Here is a 17,747-nt window from a genome sequence, read left to right as displayed (position 1 = left end):
CCTGAATTTTCCCTGCTGTGGAGTTTCCTCTGTGGCCTTGCACCAGGGGAATCTGTGAGAATCATTTCAGTCTTTTATTTGAGTCAGTGTGACAGAATCCAAGGTGGCTCACCAGGAAGTGTGCTTTGTGGCTGAACAGTCCCTTGGAAAAAGGCACAACTCAGGGGATTTGGGCACCCTGCCATTGGCATAAGCTGAGCTTCAGCCTGGTCAGAGCAGCTTGGAGTTAACAAAACAGCTTCTAATTCGGCTTAGGAACGACTTGCTGAAGATTTAGCTTAAGACAACATTCTGTAGCCACAAGGGATGGGTGAGAGAAGGACAGAGTGTCCTTGCAGGCCAGAGAAGGGCTTGTCCTTGCAGGAAGGAGGGCATCTCCCATTGCCCTCCTTGGCCCACACACACTGCACGAGGTGGGTGGTTTTTTTCCCACTGTCAGCATCGCCCAGCCCAGCCCAGCCTAGCCCAGCTCAGCCAAGCCTAACCCAGCCCAGCCCCACCACTGCCTAGGGGTAGTGTCTGGAAACCTCAGGCTCCCTGTCTGGAAGCCTCACATCACAGTTTTGTTAAGCTCTGCCCCTACACTTGGCTGCCTTTGCTGGTCTGCTGAGGGTGGGTCAAGCCCCTGAATCAGCCCCATCTCCATTCCTCATCCCAAGCCAATTCCAAATCCAGCAGAAGGACTTTCACTGGGGGGCACAGCCAGGCTGGGAGCGCAGCCAGCTGCATCCATGGTTTGGCCCGGCTCTGGTCCTCTCAGCTCAGCCTGGCTCAGCTCGGCTCAGCTCAGCCAGGCTCAGCTCAGCTGCTCTCAGCTTGGCTTGGCCTGGATCAGCTCGGCCCAGCTCAGCTCAGCTCAGCCCGGCTTAGCTCAGCTCAGCTCAGCTCATCTCGACCCAGCTCAGCTCAGCCCAGCTCGGTTCATCCCGGCTCAGCTCGGCCCGGCTCGGCCCCGCTCTCCCGGCACGGCCGGCGCTGTCCGCGGTGCTGAACCGCGCCCGCCCGGCGGGGCTGGGGAGCGGCTCGGCCCCGGCTCCGCTCCCCATGGAGAGCCGGGATCCCCTCAGCGAGGCCGGCAGCATCCTGCCCATCCTGCCCATCCTGCTCATCCTGCTCATCCTGCCCATCCTGCCCATCCTGCCCATCCTGCCCATCCTGCTCATCCTGCCCATCCTGCCCATCCTGCTCATCCTGCCCATCCTGCCCATCCTGCCCATCCTGCCCATCCTGCCCATCCTGCTCATCCTGCCCATCCTGCCCATCTGCCCATCCTGCCCATCCTGCTCTCGCACCAGCCGGGAGCTCTCCGGGTCCGGGAGGAGAAAACTGAAGGCGTGGGGGTAGAAAAAAATAGAATTAAAATTAAATAGATGAGGTCTATTTAAATGGGCTCTCCAACCGGCCCCGCTGCTGCCTCCTCCCCAAACCCCCTCGGCGGACAAGTTTCGACCCCTCCCGCAGCCCCATCCCGCGGCCCTTCCCGGTCTCATCCTCCCTTCCCACGGCCCAGGCTCCGTCTGGCCGGAGCTTTAGTCCCTCCTTTTTGCCCCCGGCCCCTCCCCTTCTCTAATTATGTACAAAACACTTCTTAGAATAAAATGGCCAAGCTGGGGCTCCGCCTTGCTTTCCTCTTCCCCATTCATCCTCTCTAGCCCGCTCCAAGCCCCTCCCCCGGTGGCAAGCCCAGCCTCTCGCTTCCCTCCTGGAGCTCTTTTCATTTTTATTTCTAACCCCCTCTCCATTCTCCCTGCTGCCTCTGCTCTTTCCCCCGATGGCTACGAACTGAGCAGCAGAAAAGAGGGGGGGGCACAGGAAGGGGGGAAAAAAAAAGCAAGAAAAAGGAAAAGGAAGAAGGGGAGAAGCGGAATTTTTTTTTTTTTTCCTTGCCTCTGCCCTTAATGCCCGCGATCTGGATCAAGGAAGGGGATTTTCTGTCTGAGCATGAAAAGGACTGCTAGAGCCCCAGGATTTTCACGCCTGCAGTCTCAGCCCCGCACCCAGTATGCGAGCTGGACAGAGAAGCTCTCCCACAAGTTCCTACCGAGCCGAATAAAAGCCACGGGCGAGCCGATCTCCGCCACAGAGGGACATTAGCATCAGGTAAGGCGAGCGCTGCTGCGCTGCGGCTGCGGCTCTGCCCGTGCCCGGGGCCGGCTCCCCCGTCCTGCCGCGCGTTGTGTAACGCGGCCCCTCCGCTCCCCCTGCCCGCACCCCCGCCCTGCCTGGCCGGGGGGATGGATGGCCAAGTCCCGCAGCTCCGTTCTGCACGCGTGGTGCCGAGATTCGCGCCCTGGGAGCGCTGGTTTTTACTGGGGCAGCCCCCCCCGGAGCATGGCCGGCGATTGGGGTTCAGCCCCGGCGCGGCTGGGCTGGCGGTGGGGGCGGGAGGCAGCCAGGATCCATCTGTATTCCGGAGTATCGATACATCCCGGAGCAGGGGGGGACCGTCCCCAAGGAGATGGTGTCATCTCCACTTAATCCGCTGCTCCGCTTTCGCAAGTGACAAGCAAATCGCGGAGGAAAAGGAAAGTCTGTCGCCTCGAATCCCACACTGGGCTGATTGCCTCTACTTCCAGCGGGGATGGGAGGCAGCGGCAGAGCCGGGGGAGGGTAGGGGTGGCGGGGAGCTGCACCCCGCGGTGCTGGAGATGGGTTTTCCCCACATTCATTTCCCCGTTCCGCGCTGCTTGCGAGGCTGGTGTGGAGCGTAACTTTGCCTTTTTCCAGTCCTTGTGGAATGGCGGGACGGAGGGCATCTCCATGCCATTGCATCATCCCCGGGGTCCAGCACATGCTGGGTCTAAAGCCCCAGAGACCATCTGGAGAGAGGAGGGGGGTTATAGGTGTGCGTGTTTTGGCTTTGGAGAGTTCCCCCGTGCTGGTACCTGACAGTGGGGAAGGGGAGGAGGTGTCACTTCTTGGATGCAGTCTCCTCTTCATGGAGGGAACCCAGCAGCAGATGAAATGCTGGCAGAATTGGTGTTTGAATTTAGCCGTGTGATTGACATCTGCACTAGGCAGGACAGAAGGGTCCTTCATTCTTTACTCTGGCTGCTCATCTGGCTGCATAATAATAATGTGTTCATAGCAGTAAATCTGCTTTCCCAGGAGTTGTAGAGAAGTATTTGGGAAGACAGTGAGAGGAGGAGGGAGCGAGTGGAGATGTGGCTTTGGTGTAAGGAACATGAAAGGCTTTTGAAAAAGATTCCTTATAAAGGAAAAATATCGATCAGCTCTGCTTGCGAGTAGCAGACAGACAGCCCTGGACTCTCTCCCTCCCACACACCCCAGACAAGCCACCGTGCTCTCCCTGGAGCATGTACAAGCCAAGCACAGCCAGCACATGCTGTGGAGCTCGCAGCCCACCCCAGGCTCAGACACAGCCCCTCAGGCTCGCTCTGTAAACCCCTCTCCAAGCTCTGCAGCCCCGCAGCTCCCGCACGCTCAGCCACACAGGTGGGATCCACACACACTGAACGGGCAGAAATAGCTGCACTGATATTCTTATTATGTAAATCAAACCTTCAGAAGTTCACATGAGCACACACATGCTGTCGTCTTTGCAGGGCTTGCAGTAGGGGGTTTGCTCCTCCAGTGTAGCTTTCTTCTCTTGTAGTTGGCTCCAAGCATTGATTTGGGGTTTGTCTGACTCCAAAGCCCTTTGCAACTCAGCAGAAAACCCTCTACATTTGGTGTGTCTACGCTTGTTTTATGGCTCTTTGCAGATTCCCAGGACTCGGGAATGATTTCACTACTGGAAAGGCAGACGAGCAGCAGACAGGGAAGCAGGGAAATGGCTGGGGCAGCGGTGGCATTTCCATACTCATCATGCCTTCTCTGATCAAGAGCTGGAGTCTGGGAGTATGGGAAGAGCTCTGCTGGAGTTACATAGCTTTAAAATGTGTGTGAGTGTGTGTGAGCAGAACCACACACACATCGATGGCTAAAACACACAATGCAAGGCTCCACTCCAGTCTTACCCTGCTTCAGAGAAAAACCCTCCCATACTCAAGGGACAGATACTCCCTTTGCATGCCCCTTTGATCAGAAATGAGAGTGGGCACAGGGGGATGATGTCACTGCTGTTAGAGGTGCTTAACATCCCCCTCTGACCTTCCTCCTCTTCCCCTCTTTCCATAGGGCCTAGTGAGGGCACAAGCCTCCAAGAGTAGGGGTATAATGAGGCTGACTAAAGTCAGTGTTAAAACTTTGGAGAGGAGGAACATATGGTGAATTGGCTAGTTTTAGGTAAAATGTGTCCCAAAAGAAATGGCATGGGATTTGTCCCTATTCCCTCCTAACCACCACTGTTTACTACATTGAGAGTATGTGTAAGGCGGATGCTAAACACTCCGTGGGAATGGGTCTGCCAGCAGACAATAGTCATTGTTGTCTGTGTGACAGAAATACTTCAAAGCCAAATCCTCCCATCTTTGAGCAGGCAGGAGCCCCACCACCTTCTCCAGGTGCATTGCTCAGGAGAGCATGGCAGGAACTGACTCCAGAACCAGGGATCCGCACCCAGCTCCCAGGAATGGATGGGGATTTCTAGACTTTACCCAGGACTTGGTATTTACAGCAGAGATGTTGAGAAAGCAGGAAAAATTTGATTGGGGAGGGCTGGAAAAAAATAACTGAAGAACATAAATGAGGGTGAAGAACCCCCGAGCACTGCGAGACACGGTGCTGGGAGGTGGGAAATCAGGGAGGGATCCCCCAAAAAAGGGAACACACCCCATGCCCTGCTCAGCCCTGCTCAGCCCCCTTCAGCCCCTCTCAGCCCGGCTCAACCTGGTTCAGCCCCGCTAGCCCAGCTCAGCCCTGTTTAGCCCTGCTCAGCCCCGCTCAGTGCTGTGTGGCCTCGTTCAGCCCAGCTCAGCCCTGTTCAGCTCCGCTAGCCCAGCTCAGCCTTGTTTAGCCCTGCGCAGCCCCGCTCAGCCCGGTTCAGCCTGGCTCAGCCCGGTTCAGCCCGGTTCAGCCCTGCGCAGCCCCGCTCAGCCCCGCTCAGCCCGGTTCAGCCCGGCTCAGCCCGGCTCAGCCCTGTTCAGCCCGGTTCAGCCCGGCTCAGCCCGGCTCAGCCCTGTTCAGCCCGGTTCAGCCCGGCTCAGCCCGGCTCAGCCCTGTTCAGCCCGGCTCAGCCCTGTTCAGCCCGGCTCAGCCCGGCTCAGCCCCGCTCAGCCTGGTTCAGCCTGGCTCAGCCCTGTTCAGCCCGGTTCAGCCCAGCTCAGCCCGGTTCAGCCCGGTTCAGCCCCGCTCAGCCCGGCTCAGCCCTGTTCAGCCTGGTTCAGCCCGGCTCAGCCCTGTTCAGCCCGGCTCAGCCCCGCTCAGCCCCGTTCAGCCCCGTTCAGCCCCGTTCAGCCCCGTTCAGCCCGGCTGCGCCAGCGCGGCGGGCGGGCGGTGCCGCCGGGTCCCAGGAGGGGGCGCTGTGGCTCCACGCAGCTCCGGGCGCGGAGCGGAGCGGGGCTCGCCCGCACCCCCGCCCGCATCAGCATCCAGCCCTGCCCGCCTCAGCATCCATCCCTGCCCGCATCACCGTCCAGCCCTGCCCGCATCACCGTCCATCCCTGCCCGCATCAGCGTCCATCCCTGCCCGCATCAGCATCCAGCCCTGCCCGCATCATCCCTGCCCGCATCAGCGTCCATCCCTGCCCGCATCATCCCTGCCCGCATCACCACCCAGCCCTGCCCGCATTCTCCGGCAGCATCCCCTGCCCGTACCCCCGCCCGCACCCCTGCCTCCATTCCCCGGCAGCATCCCCTGCCCGCACCCCTGTCCGAATCCCTGCCCGCATTCTTCAGCATATAGTCATCCTCGACCGCATCCCTTCCCGCATCCCTTCCCGCATCTCTGCCTGCGTCCCTGCCCTGAGCCCTGCCTGCATCCCTTCCCGCATCCTCGCCCGCATCCCCCGCCCCTATCCCCAGCCGCGGATGAGGCGGAGGGGCCGGGGCTGGGCGCTCGGTGCCGGCGGGGCTCTGCTCCTGGAGCCCCGGTGCGGCTGCACGGGTGCGGGCCGCTCCTCCCGCTCCGGAGCTGCCGGGCGAGCGCAGCCTGCGGGGAGCCGGCCCGGTGCGAGCAGGGATCGTTCACCCGGTGATGAAATGCAGCTACTTCTGGGACAGAGCCCAGCAGCTTTTCCGTGCCAGCAAATACTACAGGGGAAGTGAAAAATCACTTCATGCATTGGAAGTGCAGAGATGAACTTAGTGAGGCAGAATATAAATTACCCAGACCGAGGAAGCTTGTGCCCAGTTGTTTGATTTACACCATCCTGCTTGCAAAAGTATCATGAGATTTTTAACAACTAAAGACCTTGGCCCATTTCCTTCCAGGCCACATAGAGCAGCTTTTCAGCAAGGGAGAATATCCACACACACACACAGAGATCTGGCCTCTAAACAGATCCATGGACTGGGGACTGGTCCTGCTGTTCTCCCTCTCCCATGGAAGATGGCTGCCAGAGCAGGATGCCGAGGTAGGGAATGGTGCTGAGCTGAGTCAGGGCAAAATAAACATCTCCTCCCGGCAATGTGTGTGCTCCAGAGTGTTCTTGGATGCCAGGGAAGGTTCTCCCCTGCCTGCTGTGCCTCTGCATGGCCATGTCCAGCTGATGTGCTGGGCCTGGAGCACGTCTGGCCAGGGCTGCAGCGGGCTGGTGGCTGCAGGTGGTGTGGGAAAGGGAAATGTTATCAAGGAGAGAGAGCTGGGAAAGCAAAGTGGATACATCTACCAGGTACTTTTTTCTGGAGAGAGGATGGGCAGAGCAGGACCAGACAAATGAGGTGACATTCCCAGGGTTTGGAGTAGGCACGGGACAGCTGTTGCTGGCTTGATGAGCTAAGCTGTGCAGTGCCAGGGAAGGAAAAGTCCTGACTAGTGGGAGGGAGGAATGGGAGAAAAAGTAGAAATCAGAGGAGCAGCTGATTTAGAGTGAGCTGAAGGCTATGGAAGGATTTAAGTTTATTTCAGGAATGCTGGATCACATCCCAAGTGGAGGTGGCATAAACTGGGTATATGAACATGTCATTTTGGAAAGAAAACAAGAGTCAGGCCCAGGATTCCCCTGAGCCTGGGCTGGGGAGTTTAACACAACATTTACAGCCTTCTGCTTGGGGAGTTATTTTCCTGCAGCCTTGAGGCAGGACTTGCAAGCAGCTTCACAGGAGAAAGATGCTTATTTGTTTTTGCTATTTGTTCTTCTCAAGTCATGTGTTCTCCATCCATTTTATTGTTACCTGCACGGTGCAGCTGGCAGAGCTCAGCTCTGCACAGAGCTGCTGCTGTGGCTGAGTGGCACCCACGGTGGCACCCGTGGTGGTGGCATTTTTCTGGGTGTTGACATTGCATTCCCCAGTGCTTGAACTCTCACACATGTGATTTCTGGCTCCTGTTCCAGAAAAACAACCAGTTGCACTGCTGATGGATCACCTCTTCCAGTGGCAATAGGAATAGCAGTAAGTCATAGAGGAGTGAATAATCTAGAGAGGGTCACCTGCAGAGGAGGATGGAGTGAATTGTCTTTGCCAGACACATGCTGTTGTTCACTGATGGAAATGCTGGGCAGAGGTGGAAACTGATGTGCCAGAAGCACCAGACCAGCTTTGCAGCCCTAGAACAATTCTGTGTGTGTGTGTGTGTGTGTGTTAGCAGTGGGCACTATTTGGTGGAGTATTTCCATCACAGAGACATCTTCCCTCCCAGACAGTCATGAATTACAGCAAAGTCAGCTCACAGCTGACACACCAAGCTTGCAAACCAAGCTATGGGAGGTTCTCACACAGAAGAGAAGCTCCAGAAAACCAACAAAACCCCAACAATTTGCTCCAGCACTTTTTGTTGGATATCAAAAGGGAATATAGGAGAAGAGGGAGCTCTCCCTCCCATCTGGTCTCCCAATTTCCAGTAGAGTAGCTCTGGATCCTGTAGTCTTTTCATGCCTGGGATCTGTCTCATTGCTGATAGGAAGTACATCCTTTACCCTGGTATTTAGAGAAGATACATCCTGAAGCCTCATGACAGGTCTTCTTACAGCCTGGACTTTAATATCTTTGCATATTACAGCTGGAATATGTTGTACAGCAAGTTCCTGTGAAAAGCTCGCAGCCTCTTGCTGTAAATCACTGCAGCCTGTTGAAGCCAGGGCTGTTAACTGGCTCTGTGGTGAGTTAGGATCTCTTTCTTAGGCTTTGATTTAGAGTGTGATTTAGAACCTGGCCTGTGCTCTGGACTCCACTGTGTCCATCACGGTTTTGGATGCAGTTTTGGCCAGAAGTCCTGAGTCGGCACGACCGATCCCCTTTAGCCATTTCTTTACCCTGCCCTGGCTGTGTGTGTGGCTGTCAGATACATTGCTAACACTGGAGACCCCTGTGGTAATTTATCCTCACAGCTGTAGATGCTGACTTGCTAAGCAGGGTGGAAGACAGGGAGGGTGAGCTTTAAAACCATCCCCTCATGCAGGCAGCACATTCCAGGTGAGGCTGCGGGAGCAGAAAAAATAACTAAAAGGAATTTGTGGAAAATCACAAAGCAGCTCAAACTAACTGGGGGAAGAATGAACAGAAATGAGCTGTGACCCCAGGGAGGAGGCTGGGGATTCAGAGCAGGCAGGAGGAGCAGGATGAGCAGGTGGGAATCCTTAGCTGGACTTCTGGGCTCAGTGGAGCAGACACCAGCAGGGCAGGATGCGGGTGCTGGAGCAGCCGGGCTGCTCTTGGCGCGTGGCTGCTCTTCAGGCAGGTACAGATGGTGAGCGGGTAAGCAGAGCCCTCTGACATATGCTGGGGTACATATGTGGCCCTGGGTCCCTCCTGGCTCAGACCACCTCCCTGCCTGGACCAGGAATGTTATTCCAGCCACTTCCCACACTGCCCTGTGCTGAGCGAGGTTTGCAGCCCGAATCAAAGGCGTGTTTTGAGGGAGCAGCGCGAGCTTAGGAGGTACAAGCTGAGACCAAAGAATGCCTAAGAAATGCTGAGAAAGTCAAAGGGAAGAGCTAACAAAGCACAGTGTTTGTGCTAAGATTGTGAACAGAGAGAAGAAAGCAGCAACAAGGATCCCTGTAACATAGCCTTAAGACGAGCAGCTATTTCTAGAATTGCTTATTGTCATGTCGTCCAAATTCGGAGTCACTTCTGCAAAACAACTCCAGGCTTTGCTGTTTTATGCTGGAGAATGCTGATAATGTGTTCATCTGCCATTTCCACTCTCCTGAAAGAGAACTGTAAAGTATTTGAAAATGATGGACCATGTTTTAGGTCAGTGAATAGATAAATCTGGTCAACCAGGGAAAAGAGACCAATTAGGATTTTCCTGCAATATTTACCTAAAATAACCAAAGAGGAGAAACTTGAGTTTAGAAATATTTAGATAAAACTAAACTAGTCTTTTTGTGCAATTAGAGATACACGTGCATCAACCCTTTTTGCTTTTTGGCAGAAGAGTTAAGGTGAAAAGACGGATTGGAGCTGGAAGTGTTGCTCAGGGAATTTGCTGGAGGATGAGGGATGAAGGAGGGATCTATTTTGCTGATGAAGCTGGCTTGGGCCTTGTTAAGACTGGAAAAAACTGAGAAGTGTTCTAACCACAACAGTAGGACACTAAAGGGATCAGAAAGACATGGATGAGTGCTGTCACTCCTGGGATAACCTTTCAGCTGTGTGGGGACACGCAAAGTCAGTGGTTGTCTGAGGACTGTCATCTGCAGTGCCAGATGGAATATCCTGTGTGTGACTATTTCTTTATTGATTCCTTTCATGCTTGGTGTTTTAATAACATTCTGCAGTAATGAAGTAAGCCACAAGTCATCTATGAAAATATTTTTTTTGGGGGGGTTTAGATCTAGTACCACATAATTTCCTTGGGTGTCTCCCAGCTTTCTATGGGAAAGAGAAGGGGTGAATAACCATATCTCAATTTTCTCCCCTCTTTGTGACTGGATAGATGTCAAAATCACCCCTCTTGTCCCAAAGGCCGTGCTGCTGCAGGATGTGTCACTGAGTGCTCAGATATTGCTCAAAGTTTATCAAACACAGACTTTTTTCACACCTGGGCTCAATTGTCGCCAACCGAGAGCAATCAGAACCACGAAGAGCCCGATCCTGCAATTGGAATCACACAGATAAATTTTTAATTACAGCCCCATGGACATAATGAAACTGATTTCCAAGACCAAAGCCTAAGCAACAACAACAAATCCATGCACATGCCGAGTGCAGAGTGAATCATGTTTATGGTTCATCAGTATGCAGCTTCTTTGTTCCAAAATGCTGGTCAGGAAGGCAGAAGAAATATTCCCCGGGATATTATAAAGACTAACATATCATCAGAGGGAGAATCAATGGAGATTGATGGCAAATTAGATGGACACTTGAGACATTAAAAGGAAGGATGGAAAATAGAAGTGATATTATAATTGAACCATATTAATACATTTTAAATTGCTTTACAAATATTAACAAGTTAAATAAGGGAAGGCTGGAAATTATAGTTCATCTAGTCTGGGAAAGCTGGGAGTGAGGAGGGACATTCAGGTTCCAGTACAAAGGTAAATGAAGGTTAAAATGAAACGTGATCAGAAGTATTTTAACACTTTGATGATAGAAGAACAAGGGGACCACATCAAAATTAAAGGGCACAACTTTTAAAGCAAATTAAAAGGAAATAGTCCTTTCTTCAGTGTATAGTGTAGGCACACAATTCCCTGCTGCAGGATGTGGCTGAGATGAAAGTCCGGATGGATTTGAAGTGTAAAAGGCTACATAACTTTGTAGCAATTAATAGCATTTGCAGCCCTGCAATCTGGGACAATGGTAATCAGGTCTCAGGCTTCAAAGCAAAGGATGACCATCTTCTGGGGTCAGGAAGGACATTTTCTCTCTGCATAAAAAGAACATAATATGGTTGGCCAGGTAATGTGACTGCCCATGGTCGATCCCGCTGGAAGCTAAGTCAGCAAGAGATTAGCAAATTGCTTCTGTGGGTGCTGGATTAAGGTATTATAAAAAGGTTTTCATCAATGCCAGACAGAATATCAATCCAGCAATCTCTTCTTCTGTGTCAACTCCCACAAAAGTAATTTCAGTGATTAGAATAGATATTGAAGTGGGACATGAAGCGGGTGGTTCCAGGCAGCAGCAGTGACCCTGAGCTGCACAGCTCAGTGTCCTCTATCAGCACCAGCATCTGCAGGATGGCACAGAGCTGGGATGAGCCTGGAGTCTCCCAGCCCCAGGTCCTGTAGGGATACAAGCTCCCTGTGCCCAAGGGCCTGCTGCCTGCACAGAGGAGGAGAAACAGGGAATGCTGTCACCTCTGCTCAGTACCAGAGGAAATGCAGCACAAGGCTTGGAGAGCTATTCAAATCCTGTCAGTAGAAGCATTTCAGTTTGCAATCTTGCCTTGACAGATTTTGAAAGTAGTTGGTGGCAAAAGGTAGCAGAACGTTATAGAAAAAAGGACCTGAAATACTGCTATGGGATATGGGGAACATTTGGAAAATCAGCCTCCAAGGTGTTTGCAAGATGTCACCTTAAAAATCTGCCCAAGCTGATGCAGGGAGGCTGTGACAGAGACAAGTGGGTGCATGAAATCCTGAGACTTAACCAAAGCAGCTTGATAGGAGTGACAGGGTGGGCAGAGATCAGCTATAGAGCTGTGTCCTCTCCCCATATTTTCCCCACAGTCCCATCCTCCTGAGGGTCCCAGGGTGACTCTCCCTGTCTGCCTCGTGTTGGACACAGTCCTGCCTGCTGCCCAGGGTCATCCACCATCACTGTGCTGCTGGGATTGAGGAGGAATGTGCCTTTCTCCATAACTTTCCTCTCCTATCAGCCTTTCTGCTCCTGTTGCTGGAGACAGAGGTTGGGTGAAGAGAATCAAGGCTGTTGAAGTTCAGCTTCAGCAGGTGGCACTTGCTGAGGGCCACTTCTGCCCTGGCCATGAGCACCTCTGTGTGGACAGAGATGCTCTCCCGTGGTCAGGTAATAAAGCAGTGCTCCCTTCAGAAGGATGGGCAGCTGATGGCTGTGAGGAAAACACATCAATAGGTGAGGTAATGTTCTGACAGGTGTGTGACTGGGAGGAGGGAGGGGGGAGCTGGTGCTGGGAACACAAAGTTCGCTGCTGGGGCAGGTGTGAACGAGTCCTTTGTTTCCTGGATGGTAAAAAAGAGACAGATGTGAGTGGCAGGTGCAAATCTGCCGGTGAGGTGTTGTGGAAGTGTGATGATTACTGTGCTCATGGCCTGGGCTGGGAAGGATGGATGAAGAAGTTTTTGTTCTGCAAAATTCACCAGAAAGATGCATGCAAAAAAAAATATGGCTGTAAGGTAGGACTGCAATTTACCTGCATTATTGGAAGATTGATTTCTGATGAAACAAGCAGAGAAAGGAGGGGAATAAAATTTTATGGATAGCAAGAATGGGGATCAGAGGTCTAAAATGGCAGCTGTTAGTATTCTTGAAGGATTGGTTCAAATGAAACTGCAGAAACCAGGGCAAGCTTGTGATTTCCAACCATCTGCATTTAGGAAAGAGAGGGAGACCGGCAGGCTGGCCTCAGTGCAATTCTGCTGGATTCCCCCTCAGAATCAGAATTGTCCCTGCATTCTAAGTACCTGAAAGCCTTAAAACACTGCCAAGGCTGAAAGGTGAGGCGAGGGTCGGAAGCGAGAAGGGCTGACAGGAATAAGTAGATTGTAGTCTAGGCTGGATAATTCAGGGATCTGTAATAAAACTGCCCAGTGACAGATAGTGAATAAAAGACTACAGGTATATTATGGTTTACAGAGCACAGGACAGATGTGTCTCTAAGGAGGATGAGATAAGGAGAGGAAGGCGGCAGTGGCTGCTTTGGGATGCAGCAGCACTGTGTGAATAAAGCAGCGCTGTCGTGAGATAGTTCAATCATGGTGCTGTCACTGACATCTTATATACGACCTTGAGCAGGTCACTTAGGCTGGGAGCTTTGCAGAAGAGCTTTTTAAATGTGTTTCCATGCACAGGAGCTGAATCCCTTCAGTGGTGCTGGCTCTGAGCCTCCAGATCACACAGTGGATGGGAACTGCCCAGGGAACTTGGATCCAAGTTTGGCATGAGGGAAAATCTGGATTTTTTAAAGAATTCAGCAACCCCTGTCCTCAGGAAATATAATCCCCCAAAGACTGGTATTCATCTATGCTGACTCTTTGCATTTCCAATGCTGGGTAAAAGCAGTGCTGGTTTTTGCCTCTCTGTCCCCTCCACTCCAATGAAATGGCTCCTTCTTCAGAAATCTGGCCTGAGTTAATCTTCCTTCTCATGGCCTAAGATCACTGGCAGAGCTGGCCTTTTACTGGAATAGATAAGGGAAGAACATGCTAATTGCATTTATTTGCCTCCCTTGCACACAGAAATGAGTATTTTACATCCACAAACCATAAAATGAAGTTTGCAAGTGCACACACAAAGAGACATGTGCATTGTGCTTTGAGAATGCTGAATCAAGGCTGCTGTTTCATATTAATCTTTTTCCCAACTTCAGCATTTGCAGTAAATAGCAATTAATGATAAAGCTGCCTGCATTAAATAAAAGAGCAAAAGAGGCTGATAGGTCCTTCCTACCAGTGGATCCTCCTGCAGTGCTTCTCATTACTTTAAGTTTGAAGGCAGATTTTGTCCATGGCTGCACTTTTTTTTTTCTCACTGCTGCTCCTCTGAGGCAGCTCTTCTGTAAAGCCTTGACACCAGGGAAGTGCAGTCCCCAAACCCTCGTGTGTCACATCACAGGGACACACATTTGATGTTGGGGCATGACCCTCCCTTGGGTGCTGGGGCAGGGGTGGGTGGAAGGGCTGGGGACAAACTCTGCTGCCCTTGCACAGCTCTGGCCTCCAGAGCTCCATCAGCAACGTTTGGACTCGGGAAAAGGAAATCAACAGGAGAGCTGAGACACACTCTGGATTTTATTTTAGGTGTAAGCTTAAAATTCCAGGTGTCGCAGACATCTTTTATGGAAAATCTTTTCCTTAGGATTTTTCCTTCTGAGAAGCTGAGAGGCCTCAGGAACAAAATGTAACCAATGGTTATCTGCTGCTGTGGAATGCAACAGGTGCATCTGGGACAACCAACATTGGCCCATGTTGGTTGTTTCTAATTAATGGCCAATCACAGCCCAGCTGGCTCAGACAGAGAGCCCAAGCCACAAACCTTTGTGATCATTCTTTCTTATTCTAATTCTTAGCCAGCCTTCTGATGAAATCCTTTCTTCTATTCTTTTAGTATAGTTTTAATGTAATATATATCATAAAATAATAAATCAGCCTTCTGAAACATGGAGTCAGATCCTCGTCTCTTCCCTCATCCTCAGACCCCTGTGAACACGGTCACATCCAGGCACTTGGAGGGATATGAGGACTGATTCCCAGCTCAATAATGCAGTATTTTTGTGTTCAGACACCCAGAGTGAATTTTCCATGCCCCACATGCAGAGGGTTGAAGCATGCAGCATGTGCTGGGACAGTGCTGCAGGACTGTGAAGATGGCAATAACCCACTGGAGGGTTTGTGCTTGCTCATATTGTCCAAAACTGATGTTAACAAAGCAAAATGTACCCAGAACTGGGTTACTTCTGAAGGGAAGCTTGTTTCCACCTCCTGGAGAAACTCCAAGAGCAAAATAATACAGGGAGCTGAGATCTTTGGCAATGTGGAAACATCCAGAGATATTTAGATGCTCAGTTCCTACACACACACCTTTTCTTTAAATCCTCTGCCTGCAGGGAGCTGAGCAGGTGCTGCTTCCCTGAGTAGCTCCAGGGCCAGGACTGCTGTGAGCAGGGCCCTGTGCTGGAGAAAGCAGACACAAGAATGGGTGCAGACACTGCCTGAGGAGGAGCAGGGTCCCTGGAACAGGCTGTGCCTGTGTCTCATTCTGAGTGCTCTTCAGGGCTTTCAGTCAGGGATGGCTGATGGAGGGAGCTCTGATGCTTTTTTTTTTTTTTTTGGCTTAATGTCACAGGCACTTGGGCATCACATGTTCCAATTTTCTGTAGGGACTTTGAGCCTGTTTGGGTCTGTGGTGATTAAAAAAAAAAAAAAAGGGAAATCAGGCAAAGTGAAAAGGAAGAATTCAGAGAAATAGAGGGTGAAAAGGGATGGTGTCACTGTCTTAAAATCTTAAAATAAACCAGCAGCATATGGCAATTTCTAATGGAAAAAGTAAATTCACTCTCAGATTATTTCTGGGAACTTTTCACTCATTTTTGACACAGGGCTTTGCTCATCTATTTTGCTGTAAATCTAATTATTTCATTTAAGTTCTCTGTTGAATGCAGGTTTAGACTAGAAGACAGCAAAGGACTCTGAAAGTCACCAGCTTAAGGAACTCAGAGAAACTCAGCCTTGCTGAGACCCCTCATGTTGTTATGAAGATCTGACAGACAGTTATTGGAATTCCTGGTAGGAATAGGTGAATAATAATTTCTCTTTTTTTTTTTTTATCAGTTTAGCGCTGGAAGAAAAAATGAAGGGAAAAAATTACTTTTAGGTATTTAAATATAATTAGTGTAGCAGGGGAAGAATGAAAAAGATTTTATATTTGAGACTAAAAGGAAAAGGGAGTAGAAAATAATTTCAAAACTTGAATTTTGTATAAATGAATAACCTTTTTTTCATAACCATATTATTTCACTTTTGGTCGGTTTTGTGGGTTTTTTTTTTAACATTTCCTTCTGGATCCACTTTATAGACATCTCATCATGAAGAATTTACATTAAGAAATAATGCAGTCATGTACTTTGATTATTTTAATTTTTTCCCATCCCACTTTTTGACAGTAGCTATCTAATGAATTCAATCTGAATTAATAAACATTGGCAGACAATCCCCAAGCACTTTTCCGAGCCTAATTTTAGGATGTGTTAAAAACAATGTCTCGCATCCTTTAGTGCCTATGATTGCAGTTTCCTTTTTGCTGCACACAGTTAAAGACAATTCCTACCTCAAATAGCAGATACTCAAAGGGTCCACAGTGATGGGAGATAAAAGGAGAAAATAAAAAGATCTGTCTGAAGTCAAAGTAAATCAGGAGCAGAGCTATATAGAGATGAGGATGGTCTTGACTTCATTCCCTGCTTTCTCACCAGCCTGGGGATTAATTATAAATCTCTTTCTCACCCATTAGGTTTGTCTCATACTCCTTCTACTCCTGCACTTTCTCATTCACACCTTCAAGTCTTTGCTACTCTTCCTTTAATCCAACTTTCCTGACTCTCCAATTTTTGCAGGCTTTCCTCTCTTCTCCCCTGCTCCTCCTGGAGAGGATTGCTAACAAAGTGGCAAGTGTTAATAACATGTCTTGGCTGTGCCTGCTGTGATGGAGAAAGGAGGAGCAAGGTGGGTGAAGGAAAGCTGCAAAGAAGGAGGAACAGGATGATCTGAGCTGATTCCAGGCTCTGGATGAGGTGCAGGAGGGCAGAGGAAGCTCCTGCACGCTCAGACACCTCCTTGCAATGGGAGCAGAGTGTGAGCTGTGTCTCAGGAGGAGAACATCAACGCATCTGCAAGGTGGGACTTGTCTCCTCAGGGATGCAGGGGCCAAAGCAAAGACTTCCAGGGCTGGGGGATGTGTAAGGGAACCAGCAGAGCCCTGCCCTGTGCTGTGACAGGAGCTCAGACCAGGGCACCCTGCACTTCGTTTGTGTGGCTGGGTTTGTGCACAGGGACTTGTGGCACTGCAGGAACACCAGCTGTGGATGTGCACACCCAGTGAGACAGGCGGGATGGTGCTGGCTGTGCTCCCTGTGCTGGCAGGGGTCCCACAGCCATCTGCTCTGGGCACAGGGTCCCACCTGAGCCTGGGCTGTCAGCACAGCCCTGCCAGCTTCCTGCAGGATCCCCTGCTTGTCACTGCAGCCTCTGGGCAGAACCTGTGGGTTTAGGGGACTGAAGTGTTTAAGGGGGACATAGGAGAGCCCCTGTTTTGGGCTGGCAGCTGCAGCTCCCTGAGGAGCACAGGCTAAGCCCACAGCAGCTGGTGGGGACAAACTGTGTTCCTGTGGGAACAAAGATGTGTCTTGTCTACAGGAGGAGGGGCAAAACAAAAGTATAAATTAGAGGGAAGTTTCCTTGAGCTGCTCTGGTCTGAGAATATTATACCAGGAATAAAATGTCCAAGAATAGCTGTCTGTCATTGTGAACAGTCACATAAGCCATGATAGATAACTTCAGCCTGTGCCTTCATGAGCACAGCAGACTCTAAATACTCTTCTTTCTTTGGAAACTCCTTCCCAACACCTTTGATTTCACAGGGGTAAGCCAGCTGTATTTCTGTTCTGCATTTAATTTAACACTCATACAAAATTATGTATCTAGCCAACTATTTATTATCTAATTTGATGTCTGTAGTTGAGGAAAGACTATTTATCCTTTCCCACAGCAGTGTCTCTTTCTCTGGCAGCTCTGACTAGCTGCTAGGTGCCCTGGGGAATGTCAAGGCAGAATTAATTAATCATGACCAGCCATGGAGGTGCTTTTCAGATTTGGATTTGGCCAGCTGATTGCACAGGGTCTTTCTGGGAGTCAGGCTGTTGAAGACACAAATGTGATGCTCGCTCTGGATTGCTTTCAAAGTCACTTTGGGAAGCTGCAGGGGCATGCAGGATCCATCCAGGGTGAGGAGATCCAGCAGGAGAATGTGTGCAGGCTGGTGGAGGGGTCTGCTGGCTCCCTTTGGCAGGACACCATGCCAGGGAAACTTTAAAGTGCCAC

At 50.8% G+C, this 17,747-nt stretch overlaps 1 protein-coding gene across 1 annotated transcript in view; it reads left to right on the top strand.

Moving 5' to 3' along the window:
- The first annotated feature begins 1,722 nt into the window (after nt 1-1,722).
- Nucleotides 1,723-17,747, top strand: part of BRINP1 (BMP/retinoic acid inducible neural specific 1) — a 92,986-nt gene continuing 76,961 nt past the window's right edge. Inside the window, exon 1 of the mRNA XM_036393827.2 lies at nt 1,723-2,100. The gene's annotated coding sequence lies outside the window, so the exon portion shown is untranslated. The remainder of the gene's footprint in view (nt 2,101-17,747) is intronic.

The sequence above is a fragment of the Molothrus ater genome, chromosome 20 (assembly GCF_012460135.2).
Source record: "Molothrus ater isolate BHLD 08-10-18 breed brown headed cowbird chromosome 20, BPBGC_Mater_1.1, whole genome shotgun sequence".
NCBI classification, from domain to species: domain Eukaryota; kingdom Metazoa; phylum Chordata; class Aves; order Passeriformes; family Icteridae; genus Molothrus; species Molothrus ater.
Note: the sequence above shows the minus strand (reverse complement) of the source record. Positions and strands in the feature narration are given on the sequence as shown.